Genomic DNA, 12,922 nt, shown 5'->3' on the forward strand with positions numbered 1-12,922 from the left:
CCGGCCACGCCACACTTTCTTGATAAGCCGGGCCCCCCTGCTTTCTGAGAGCTGCTGACTTCGGAAAGGCAGGGTGGGAGCACAAGGGGAGGTATCTTCTGTCCATGACTTCCCCTTATTGGTCACTGAGTTTAAGTCCCGGTTGAGCTGCTCAAGGATTGGATAGCTGAGGTTTGAACTTCTCCTCCAGCTCATCCAATCATCATGCAGCTTTACCTGGACTTGAAATTCTGTGACCAATAAGGGAAGAAAATGCTGTCACTGGAAGAAGGTGCAGCCACCTGTGCTCCCCTCCTCCCTTCTGTAGTTGGCAGCTCACTGACAGCAGGTGGGCCACACTAATGAAGTAAGTACAACATGTCAGGGCCCCCTAAAGGTAAACCTTTGTGGTCCCTGTTGTGTGGTGGGGCCCTGGGCGCCAAATTTTTTTAAACTTCTGGGGGGGGCAAGTTTTTTTACATGGATGTTTAAGGGGGGCCCTGGCCACCAATTTTCTTATAACGTGGGAGGGGGCTGCCACCAATTTTTTTCCCATGTGGGGTCCTAGCCACCAATATTTTTTAATGGGGGCCCTGACCACAAATGTTTTTTCAATGGGGGGGCCCTAACCACCAATATTTTTTTATTAACATGTGGGAACCATAGCCACCAGTGTGTGGTGGGGGTGGACCTGTGGGGTGGGGAGGGCGTAGGTGGATCTGTAGGTGGGGCTTGTGGTGGGCGCAGCCCAGGGGGCACAGGAAGTTTTTTCTTATGGGGCCCTGCGATTTCTGATGGCGGCCCTGCATGTGGATATGACGTACCTAAAATCAATATTCATGCTAATTTGAAAAGATATACCTCCGCTTTACGGTTGCACCCCAAATAATAGCCATTTGATAGAGATATAGAGAGAGAGAACTGAATGAAGGATAGTTTACAAAGAGTGGTGGTAAATGGAACATTTTCTAATTGGACTAGTGTTGTTAGTTGAGTACCACAGGGCTCTGTACTTGGTCCTTTGCTTTTCAACGTGTTTATTATTGACCTGGAGGTGGGCATTGAAAGTACTGTTCTTTTTTTTGCTGATAATATTAGATTGTGCAGAACGATAAGTTCCATGCAGTATGCTACCACCTTGCAGAGTGATTTGACTAGATTGGGCCACAAACTAGAAAATGCAAGGTTATGCACTTTGGCAGAAATAATATAAATTTGAGTTATACAATAAATGGCAGTGTCTAGGGATTTCCTTAATTGAGAAGATCTGGGGATTTTTGTAGATAACAAGTTGTCTAATTCTAGGCTGTGACTTCTAAAGCAAATAAAGTCTTGCATAAAAAAGGGCATTAACTAAAGGGATAAAAACACAACTTTTCATCTTCAAAAGTCTATGGTAAGGCCTCACCTTGAGTATGCAGTGCAGTTTTGGGCTCCAGTCCTTAAGAATGATATAATTGAGTGCAGAGACGTGAAGCCAACCTGGTTAGAGGGATGGAAAATTTAAACTAGTTTGTCAAGGTTGGGTTTGTTTTCTCTGGAAAAAAAGATGCTTGCCAGGGGACATGATTACTCTTTACACGTACATTAGAGGGTATTCTAGACAAATAACAGGGGATCTTTTTTCCCTTAAAAAGGACTAAAACACCAGAAGCCACCCCTTTGGATTAGAGAAACAGAGCTTTCAATTAAAGCAGTGTAAGTGTTTTTTCACAGTCAGGACAGTGAGGTTGGGGAATGCACTGCTGGGTGATGTTGTGATGGCTGATTCTTTTAATGCCTTTAAGAGGGGCTTGGATGATTTCTTAGGCAAGTATAATATCAAAGGCTATTTTGATACTAAACTCTAAAATTAGTATAGATATTGATCTATATATATATAGTTTATGTGAGTATATGGAGGGGTTAGTGTGTGTGTGTGTATGTATGGGCACTGGGTTTCATTCGGAGAGGTTAAACTTGATAGACTTTTAGATTTTTTAACCCAACTTAACTATGTAAGTATTCTAAAACAATACTATTTGACTAAAAATTTCTTGCATAATTCAGTCAATATTTGATCAATACAGGGATGGGTCAGAAGAAGATTTCACTACACAGTTGTTACAACACAGGGTCACAACATAGCTGATCAGGAATTGACTTGTACTGCATTTATTTGGAACAGTTTTCTGCTGAAGCTCAAAGCTGACATTGTGTTTATTGATTTGTCTGAACTTCTATGCTGCATACAAATGACATAATGAAACACTTTAAAATCAAATTCTGATATTCTATCCAGCTGATGCTGCTGTCTAATAAAGGCTAAGAATATTGATACAGATCATGGCTTATGTTAAGAATCCTTAATATGTTATTATCTATATCCTTACATGAATGTGTTTACTGGCCCCAACAAGACATGCCATGTACTGTTAATAGAGATAGAATAAGAAAGAAATAAAAGGATATAGAGCTAAAGTATAGCTACTGTGTATCATGATACTGCTTAAAATGTACTGGTGCTGTAGTGTTTTCATGTGTAACATTTTCCAGAATGCAAGAATACTAAAGTTCATTGTGGGCTTCTACTGATGGGGGATATAAGTGCATTTTAAAAATTTTCATAGCATATATCTTTTTTGTGCATGAATTAATAGCAGCAGAGAAAATTAGAAAAGTTCAGATAAAGATACAATATTCTAAAAAGCTGCTGGAATAGAAAGGGCGGTACAAAAATACAAACACAAGAGCAGCTGTCCAGGCAGCAACAGGAAACTGCATATATGTTATAAATAACTAGCGATGGGCAAATTTATTTGCCAGGTGCAAATTCGTGGCGAATTAGCTCGATTCGCCGCCAGCGAATAAATTCGCAAAACGCCCGAAAAAATTCAGTGGCGTCGAAATTTTTTTTTCTCCAAAACGGACGCCGGCGTAAAAAACGGGCGCCGGCATCAAACAAATAGGCGCCGGTGTCAAAAACGAGACGCCGGCGCCGTTTCACGATTTTCCCGGGAAATTTGCAAATTTTCCAGCGAAGCGAAACGGCGCAAATTCGCCCATCACTATAAATAACTATAAATATTAATTGATGCACTCGAACTATAAAAATGAATTGATGCATTTGCACTATAAATATTAAATGATGCATTTGAACAAGTCTTATACAGGTAAGCACAATCTAAGTTGCCTGCCTGAGAGTTTATTTGGAATAGTTCTGTGTGTAACTTTAAAAGCAAAAATTCAGATTCTCTTCTTTACTTTAAGAAATAATTCTAAATCTTATTATATGATGTTTTTCAAGCAAAACTAACTTCACTTACACTATAAAAAAATATTTAAATCTTGTTTTTTTTTTTAGTGCACCTGCTGCCTTGACCAGGCAGTGAGGATGGGGTGCTCTGGATAGGTTGCAGTGCACACAGGGTGCTTTCAATATTTTTTGTGGGTTTGGCACCTGGCCCGGTGTTGTTACAACGCTGTTTGGCACATGGTACACAACACCCTAAGAAATAATTCCAAATCATATTTTATCATGTTAATCAAGCAACATAAGCTTAACTTACACTATATAAATCATTTAGATCTTGTTTCCTTCATTATTTTGGAAACTACAATTGGAGCATGCAGGCAGGTGCCATTTTGTGGTTGCCAAAATCAAACATAGATACAGGGAAATAATATAAATTCATTTATAACAGTTATGAATGTTTTAATAATACAAAAAATATTTTGGGTTTCATGTTTCATTTGAAAAGGACTTTTAAACATTTTTCAAGTCTGTGTGATAGGTCCCCTTTAAGAAAATTTCTCAGGCCTTAACTCAAGAGATACCACCCCTATATATAAATACCCACATACGTGCACACAAATATAACGCACACACATAAATATATATATATATATACACAAACAAAACTAATTGTAGTCCAGGAGATTTTTCCTGCCATAATAGACTTGCTAACACAGTAGAACACCTTTATCTGGATCTGCAATAACTCCAAAACCCTTCATTACAGAAGGCCTTAACAACTCCATATAGTGTAAAACTAGCATTCAACTGCACAAACTTGAATTTATTTTAAAATTAAGCTTTATTTAAATGCTATCCATTTCTGTGAAAGGATAAAAAAAGATGTGGACATGATCTATCAAAGCCATAATTTTAGAATTTCAGAAAGAGATATACTGTAGCGGTATATTTATCAAAGAGTGAAGTTAGAGCTCTCCACGGTCTGCAAAGTGAAATACCGCCTCTCTCCATTCATTTATATGGGGTTTTTAAAGGTGTATTTATCAAAGGGTGATAGTGAAAGTCCACCATTTGATAAATACGTCTTTAAATAAATTTTTGGTGTGATGCAGACGTTGATATCATACTGTTCTGTTCAGCAGCTATCTGGTTGTGAGGTTATTATAAACCCTAGCAGCCAGGCAGTGATTTGAGACTGAAATAAGAATAGTTGAGGTACTCAATTGGAAGTTAAGCAATAAAATATAAGAATAGCAATAAAATTGGAGCCTCGCAGAGCAATAGTTTTTTGGCTACTGGGTTGGCTTCACAGATTTTACTTTTTACAGAAGAGACTGTAATATGAATAGAATGCTGAGAGGGCCTGAATAGAAAGCTAAGTATTAAAAAAGTAGCAATAACAATACATTTGTACCCTTACAGAGCATCATATGGGGTCAGAAACAACAAATAATTAAACTATAAAAATACATAATGATGACCAGTTTGAAAGTTGCTAGAAATAGGACATATTATAACATACTAAAATGTATAGGTGAACCACCCACCCCTTTAATGCAGATACAAAGTTTTTAGAGGCTTCAAATCAAGCCTTGTACTTTAGGAAGGTTCAAAGGTAGACAAACTTATTGCAAAATTATAATCTTGTCTATTGCTATGCAAAAATCATATGCACTGCAGTCTGCTTGTGATCCTGAAGTGAAAGACTCAGCTGTGTTTTAGTTGATAACCTAAAAAATTTTTAAGACCCAAATAAAAATAACCATAACTCTTGTAAGAGTTATCATTTCTTAAAGGGATACTGTCATGGGAAAAAAACATTTTTTTCAAAATGAATCAGTTAATAGTGCTGCTCCAGCAGCATTCTGCACTGAAATCCATTTCTCAAAAGAGCAAACAGATTTTTTTATATTCAATTTTGAAATCTGACATGGGGCTAGACATATTGTCAATTTCCCAGCTGTCCCAAGTCTTGTGACTTGTGCTCTGATAAACTTCAATCACTCTTTACTGCTGTACTGCAAGTTGGAGTGATATCACCCCCCTCCCTTCCCCCCCCCAGTAGCCAAACAAAAGAACAATGGGAAGGTAACCAGATAGCAGCTCCCTAACACAAGATAACAGCTGCCTGGTAGATCTAAGAACAACACTCAATAGTAAAAACCCATGTCCCACTGAGACACATTCAGTTACATTGAGAAGGAAAAACAGCAGCCTGCCAGAAAGCATTTCTCTCCTAAAGTGCAGGCACAAGTCACACGACCAGGGGCAGCTGGTAAATTGACAATATGTCTAGCCCCATGCCAGATTTCAAAATTGAATATAAAAAAATCTGTTTGCTCTTTTGAGAAACGGATTTCAGTGCACAAATCTGCTGGAGCAGCACTATTAACTGATTCCTTTTGAAAAAAATTTTTTCCCATGACAGTATCCCTTTAAAGCTAATTTGCAGCTAATTTGATTGGATATATATTTTAAAAAGAGGCATAAATAGGTTATTTTGAAAGGGCTGCAATGTAATTATTGTTGCCTCAAAAACACTTAAATATTTTATGTTGCCCATTACTTTAGCATGTCATTTTTCATTATGTTTCTTAGAAACGTCTTACACGTGCTGATGAGAAAAAGAGTACATTTCAATTACAAGATATGTTCAGAATGGGTTCCCCCCAGAGGATGTCTCTGCCTTTCTTTCCCATCGTGAATATGAGCATTAAGGAGAAAATTCTGTATTGATCTCGGCCTACTGCTGATAACCTCTTTGCTGTATGTTCATGGAAGAACCAACATTTCACTCTATATATTCAGTGCAATATAAATTATTTATAATACCTGTGTTATTAAGGGTAGGATTGATGATACATGTCTAGCATTGACTTTCATCTATTTTAATCATTAAAATATTTCGTCTGACAAGTCATTTAGCTAAACCACTATCATTTGTCATTTGTACATTTACAGTAGGTTTGCACAGTATACAAAGAGAAAAAGAAAATAAAAACATATAGACATAAGGCAATTCACCAAGGGATTGCCTGAGCCAGTGTCTAAATGCATATTGATGTGCTCTAGTTTCCTTGGAGCTATTGTAAGGTGACTGTCCTTTTTAAAGGCAGGTAACAGTAGATTTTAATAAATTCTTTATGAACACTGTCTGCATTAATGTTACTTTCAAATTAAGAGGCAACAAACATGCTGAAACATACACAGACATATTATGGGAGTTTACTAATGATCGATTTTTTTTACTGCACAATAAAAATGGTTAATTTAAAGAATGCCAATCACACATTTAATAATATATTTTCTGAACTGGAATAATTGCATAGTTTACATGTAAAACAAATGCATAGATTTTTTCCCCTTCTGCAATTTGCACCAAAGTATGCCACTTTTTGAAACTCATGCAAGTTCAGACCCAGAGCTTCAAGGGTCATGGTGCAATGGTTGGGTTTTCCCTTTTCCTTCCCCCAAACATCTGCCCCCACAGTTAGCACCATTTTATTAAGGTCAGACCTTTTTCCACCTAAAATCTTTTTTTATTCTACTGCAAGATCTAACTTTTTGTTAGATCCCCAGATAAACTAATACCGTATATACTCGAGTATAAGCCGTCCCGAGTATAAGCCGAGGTACCTAATTTTACCTCCAAAAACTGGGAAAGCTTATTGACTCGAGTATAAGCCTAGGGTGAGAAATGCAGCAGCTTCTGGTAAGTTTCAATCAAAAAATTGAGGGTTTCTGCTCCCATTGGAGGTGCCGGCGACCATTCTTGGACGCTGGCAAATATTCTTGGACGCCGGCGACTATTCTTAGGCGCATGCGACTTTTCTTAGACGCCGGCGACTATTCTTAGACGCCGGCGACCGTTTTTGCGCTTGACCCGAGTATAAGCCGAGGTAGAGTTTTTCAGCATATTTTGGGGGCTGAAAAACTCGGCTTATACTCGAGTATATACGGTACCTTCTTCTGGACATAACCTCTTCATTATCATAAATGCAAGCATCTATATAGCACAGGGATTGTTGAAATGTTGCAGAATTATTTGTTTCCTCGCAGTATTACACAAGGATATGGTAGGGCATTGGGCTTGGTGCAGCATAACTGAAAATGCTATACTGTGCTATGAGTTCCAATGAGTACATTTCTTTGGGTTGAAGCTTGTACAATTAGGAGAGACCTTTTTGTGATTTAAAACCAGATAAATAGATAGATGTTAGATAGATAGATAGATAGATGATAGATAGATAGATAGATAGATAGATAGACAGATAGATGTCCACCTGTTGCTGAGCTACAGCGCATGGAAAGCTCTTTTGAAGGCTGCGGGGGCTGTAGCTAAGTAACAGCAGATCTTTTCTTCAAACCCATTGGTGTCTTTACCTTCAGACCTCTGGCATTAGAAAGCTGCTTTAAAATTCTTTTTCAGATATACTGTAGGTTTTTGTCTGTTCCATCTTCAAAACTAGAGCTTGTTCAACTTTAAACTGCTAAACTGTTTGAAAGATGTATGTATGTAAGCCAGTTTCATAACAACAAAACCATCTAACCTGACAATTCTTTACATGCTGTAAAAGTACATATTTTTCTTACTATAAAATGGCAACAACACGTGTTTAATTATTTAACTGAACTATGCTAAACATAATCCAGAATATAAATTCAAAACAATCCACGATGTCTCTTTTGAGTAAATAAGGTTTCTTCTATTAAAGGAGGAGTCGATTTCACTGGGGGTGCACCGTCCCAGTGATTGTAATCACTTATCTCAGTGATCCCCAACCAGTAGCTCGCGAGCAACATGTTGCTCTCCAACCCCTTGGATGTTGCTCCCAGTGGCCTCAAAGCAGGTGCTTATTTTTTAATGTCAAGCCTGAAATCTAATTTTAATTGCACAAAACCTAAGTATAGTGCCAGGGAGAGCCTCTTGCAGGCTGCCAGTCCACATAGGGGCTACAAAATAGCCAATCACAGCCCTTATTTGGCACCCCAATGGACTTTTTCATGCTTGTGTTGCTCCCCAACTCTTTTTACATTTGAATGTGGCTCACGGGTTAAAAAGGTTGGGGACCCCTGACTTATCTGATAACCCGAGTGCTCCACCTAGCAGAAAACTGCACTGGTCCAGGGAAAACTTTCAGTAAGCACCATGGTGTGATATTCGTCTGCTTCGTCCCCTGGCTTTTTCTTATTAAAGCTTGGATTTTCACTCTACTGTGCATGCCCACCTGTGTGAAGTAAGAAGAAACAAGAAAAGGATCACTCTGTGGTGCTTGCTGAAAAGTACTCTGGGCTGGTGCAGTTTTCTTCTAATAGGAGCACCTGGAGTATCAGGTAAGTGATTACAATCACTCTGCATTTTGCTAGCTACCTAAGGAGAAGACCTATACAATCTAGTTGCCTAAATGCAATATAATAATGCAATGGTACTGGATGTGCAAGTTGGTCTGAATATCTCAAAAACTGTTTCTGCAGAAGGCTCTAGGAATGTCTTGCCTATGTTTTTTTTCATGCCACTGCTCATATGTCGCCCCTTCAACCTATTTTGAATTAATGTTCTCCTTCCTTTCCTCCTTTACAATAATGTTTATTGTACAATGAAGAGATCTGACGGTGTAAAATGTAGACTTCCTTGCTAGAAAATGGGGCAGTGAAAAAAAAAGCAGAACAGTACAACTAATTGGCAGGTATATACAATAACTATTTTATAGACAAACAGCGTGGCGTGCATTTAAGTGTCAGGAAGGAACAATAAATCTTATATGTGGGACATTTCTGAAGTCACACAGTTGTCCCATGGAGCTCCAGCTGATGGTAATGTATCTCTGCTGTTATTTATAACTAGTAAGAGACTGAACTTTGGAAATGTACCACAGCGTAATTTATCAATGGCATGATAAGCAGCATATCCCATATCACCACAAAGAATTTCATCATATGTGGGCAATCTATTTCATACATATCATACTAAAATACCTGTCTTACCAACGGAAAATTGCATATATTTAACCTCTGAATATCCTGACAGGGATCAAAGCCTCTTGTCTCTATACACAATATAGCAGAAAAAGTCCACATCTCAAAGATAATGATTTATACTCACATACTGTATACAGCTTATAGTTTGATTACAAAAACAAGGTATGTTGGTAGAGATGGATCCCCAGGCACGAGAAAAAAAATTGCTTGACTAATTACATGTAATATTAAGTAAAAAAAAGGGTAAACGTTTTTTAATTTGTCTTTTTGATTGTTCTACTTGTTCCTGACCAGTGGACTAATGGAAATTCCCAGCTCTAATTATCTCACCTTCTGTCCAGTACCAGAGGGGCATTCTGTAAAGGAGGAAAGCACAGAATATACACATTTTACTCAAATATCCTATTGCTTCACGTGTTCCAATTAAAACACTACTGAAAATCTACTGCTCCTCCAGTTATAGCTGAACATTTTTGCAGAAGATATCCCACATACTGTATGTCTTATATTACACAAAATATTTTTAAATATTTTATATTTGTTCATTCATATTAAGATGTGACTAAATGATAAAGGAAAATGTTTCATAAACAGAAAATTCCTCCTGAATAAACCACTTAATGGTTATGTGAAAATTGATGTACCTTTACAAGTAGCTTTGTTATACTGTTTTTCACCTGAGTGACTGACTTGCAATAACTCATTTGTGAGTCATATCAATGGCCAATTATTTTAATCAGGTTCAATGGAGATGATTGGTATCCTTACCCTCCAGGCAAATAACATAGAGTTAAAGTACATAGTTTGTATTTTACAGAACCACACATTTCTTTCAAATAGATTATACACTTTATTGCAAGTGAAAAGGGATACTGGAAATAGTAAAGAAAACAAGATAATAGCAAATTATTATATGACAATTCATACAATTAAATACATACTTTCTTATATTTGTCAGTATGTAAGTACTTGTAATAGGCTATTCTGTGCCTTTGTGTTTTGTTTCACATATTCATATATAACAGTGAACCTATCATTAAATCCATTGTACAATCCATGGAAATTAACATCAGACATAAATCCAGGAACATTTTTCTCAATTCATCTCATGTTCGAACAATCATGAAAACGATTTCTCTCTTTCAGAGCAGCTGCCAGGAAAGTGTTACAATCGTGTATTTTTAGGAATGGAGAAATATCCATGCTACTAGCCCAAAAGGAAGTTATAGTAGATGGATAGTCAATCATTGGACCAGACTTGGCTATGAACTTTTGAATCTGATGTATCCAGTGGCTTGGGAGCAACATGTTGCTCACTAACCCCTTGGATGTTGCTCCTAGTGGCTTTAAATCAGATGCTTATTTTTGATTTCTTGACTTGGAGACAAGTTTTGGTTGCATAAAAAACAGATGTACAGCCAAACAGAGCCTCGCTTATTGTTGATTATTGTATGTTTCCACACATACTAGAGTGATTAGCTATGTTGCTTCTTAAATACTGGGGCTTTTTGTCATGGGTATCTTAACTACAGTATAACTGAATTTGATTTTCTTATTTTGTGAATTCTTTGTTTTCGGGTTCAGACTGTGCCGGCAGGACACAGGGAAAAAACCCAGTAGGCCCCCTGCTCTTGTGGGCCCCACCGGCCCAGATCAGCACCCTGCGCTGCTTCTTCTGTGGCGCAGTGGGGGGATCCAGAGGGGGGCCCTGGAACGGCAGCCTCAGATGGGCCTCAGGCCCCCCAGTCTGGCCCTGTTTGTTTTCATTGTTTTTTTTTTATATCATTAGACACAAGCCAATCTGTTGCTTATATTCAGCCTATGACTAAGAGACAGGCCCACAAAGTACATAAGGCTATGTTGGACATATTCCAAGAATAAACTGTAATTATTTTACATTTGTGCCGGTTTTGTCTTTGAGTGCTTACCTAGTCTACTATAAATGGTGTACCGCTGCCATTAGTTGAATGTACAGGACCAGGCACATGGAAAGAATTCTACTAATTCATTCACCAATCTTTCCATTGCTACAAAAACAAAGTGTTTAGTTATCAATATAGGCACCAGGAACATATAAATTGTGATCTGTGTAAATTTTTTATTGGTGGTTATTCACAATTACATGGATCAATGTAAATTAATTTCCGGGTTAACGCTCCGAAGCTAGAATGGCTGCACGAACAATGAAGAAGGGAAGTACTTGTTCATAGTAAGTCCTTCATGGATTATTTAACTACTAATCATTATCAGTTTATCTTACGACCTAACTTCTAATCAACCGTTCTATGGATTTTCTAAATATTAGCACAGCTAGTTTCACCTTTGTAATTTACTTTTTAGATAATATTTACAAATGTTTGCAAATATTTTCCAAAGCAAAACAGCACAAATTCTTTTTGTGTTGGAAGTGTAGAAATTGAAAATATTGCTTTAAACTAACCAAATTTCAACATTCATGAACATCAGTGCTTTTTGTAGCCTCTAGCAATGTGCCACAAGAAAATAAACTACAGAAGCTTTAATGTAATCGAGCATTGCCTTTCTGTGCCTTTAGAGAGCCATTATGAATTCATATCCTGCACGCGTTGCATACTGATTATTCACAAAATGCTGGTGGATTGAAATGTATGTGTATTGAATAGCTCTTGGTTGCACATCTGGTGCTGGTTCACAACTTTAGTTAAAATAGTACTTGATGCTCCCAGAATATTTCAAAATGTTGAGATATAAAAATAAGATAAAGAACCCTTTTTGGCGAATAAAAACGTTACCCAAAACAAAAGCTACTTCATTTTATTTTGAGTTTGTGCTTTAACTTTGCTGATGTTTGGATTGAGGGTAATGAGGAGTAGACCTTTAGCTTATTTAACCCCTACCACTATGCAGCTTGGATTTTATCTTTAGGAAGATAACTATGGAATATGCAGCAGTATAGATATTCAAATTCAAATATGAAGTTGGAGGGAGGTGGAAGTAGATGCAATTGATTACTAAGCATGGAATACATATTAGGGAGGGCATCATGATTCTCAACATGCTTAAAATTCTTCAGGATCAGCCTCATACTGATAAATTCATAAATGGATTAAGCTTAATGGCATCTAGTATTTACCATCAGACACCCTCTAAACATAGATGTAGTAGTAGCTTAGACATGGTGTCCAAAAGAATATTGCCAGATTCCTTAACATTCATCGATTTTGCCTATTTAAGCACGGGTATGGGACCTGTTATCCAGAATGCTTGGGACCTGTTTTTTTCAGATAAGGGATCTTTCTGTAATTTGGATCTTCATGCCTTAAGTCTACTAGAAAATCATGTAAAAATCAATTACACCCAATAGACTGGGTTTACCTCCAATTAGGATTAATTGTATTTTAGTTTAGATCAAGTTTAAGGTACTGTTTTAGTATTATGGAGAAAAAGGAAATTATTTTTTAAAATTTTGATTATTTGGATAAAACTTCCGTAATTTGGAGCTTCGTGGATAACCAGTTTCCGCATAATGGATCCTATACCTATCTTGCTCCCTCAAGGAAGGCATACTCATTTCATGGTGATTTAAAAATCCTGTCTTTGAATAAGCTATACTAGTGTCTTTGCACAAATGTATGTCTTTGTACCTTTGTGTTGTTTTGTTTTTCCTAATGAAGAAAAAAAAGTTGACCTTGGCTTACTAGAATATTATATGGTACAAACATACAAGACAGACAATTTTATGACTAAAGG

The 12,922-nt window shown here is 37.3% G+C and overlaps 1 protein-coding gene across 3 annotated transcripts in view; it reads left to right on the plus strand.

Moving 5' to 3' along the window:
• edil3.L (EGF like repeats and discoidin domains 3 L homeolog) overlaps positions 1-12,922 on the plus strand; it is a 337,031-nt gene that overhangs the window by 170,070 nt on the left and 154,039 nt on the right.

This window comes from Xenopus laevis, chromosome 1L (genome assembly GCF_017654675.1).
Source record: "Xenopus laevis strain J_2021 chromosome 1L, Xenopus_laevis_v10.1, whole genome shotgun sequence".
Classification (NCBI taxonomy): Eukaryota; Metazoa; Chordata; class Amphibia; order Anura; family Pipidae; genus Xenopus; species Xenopus laevis.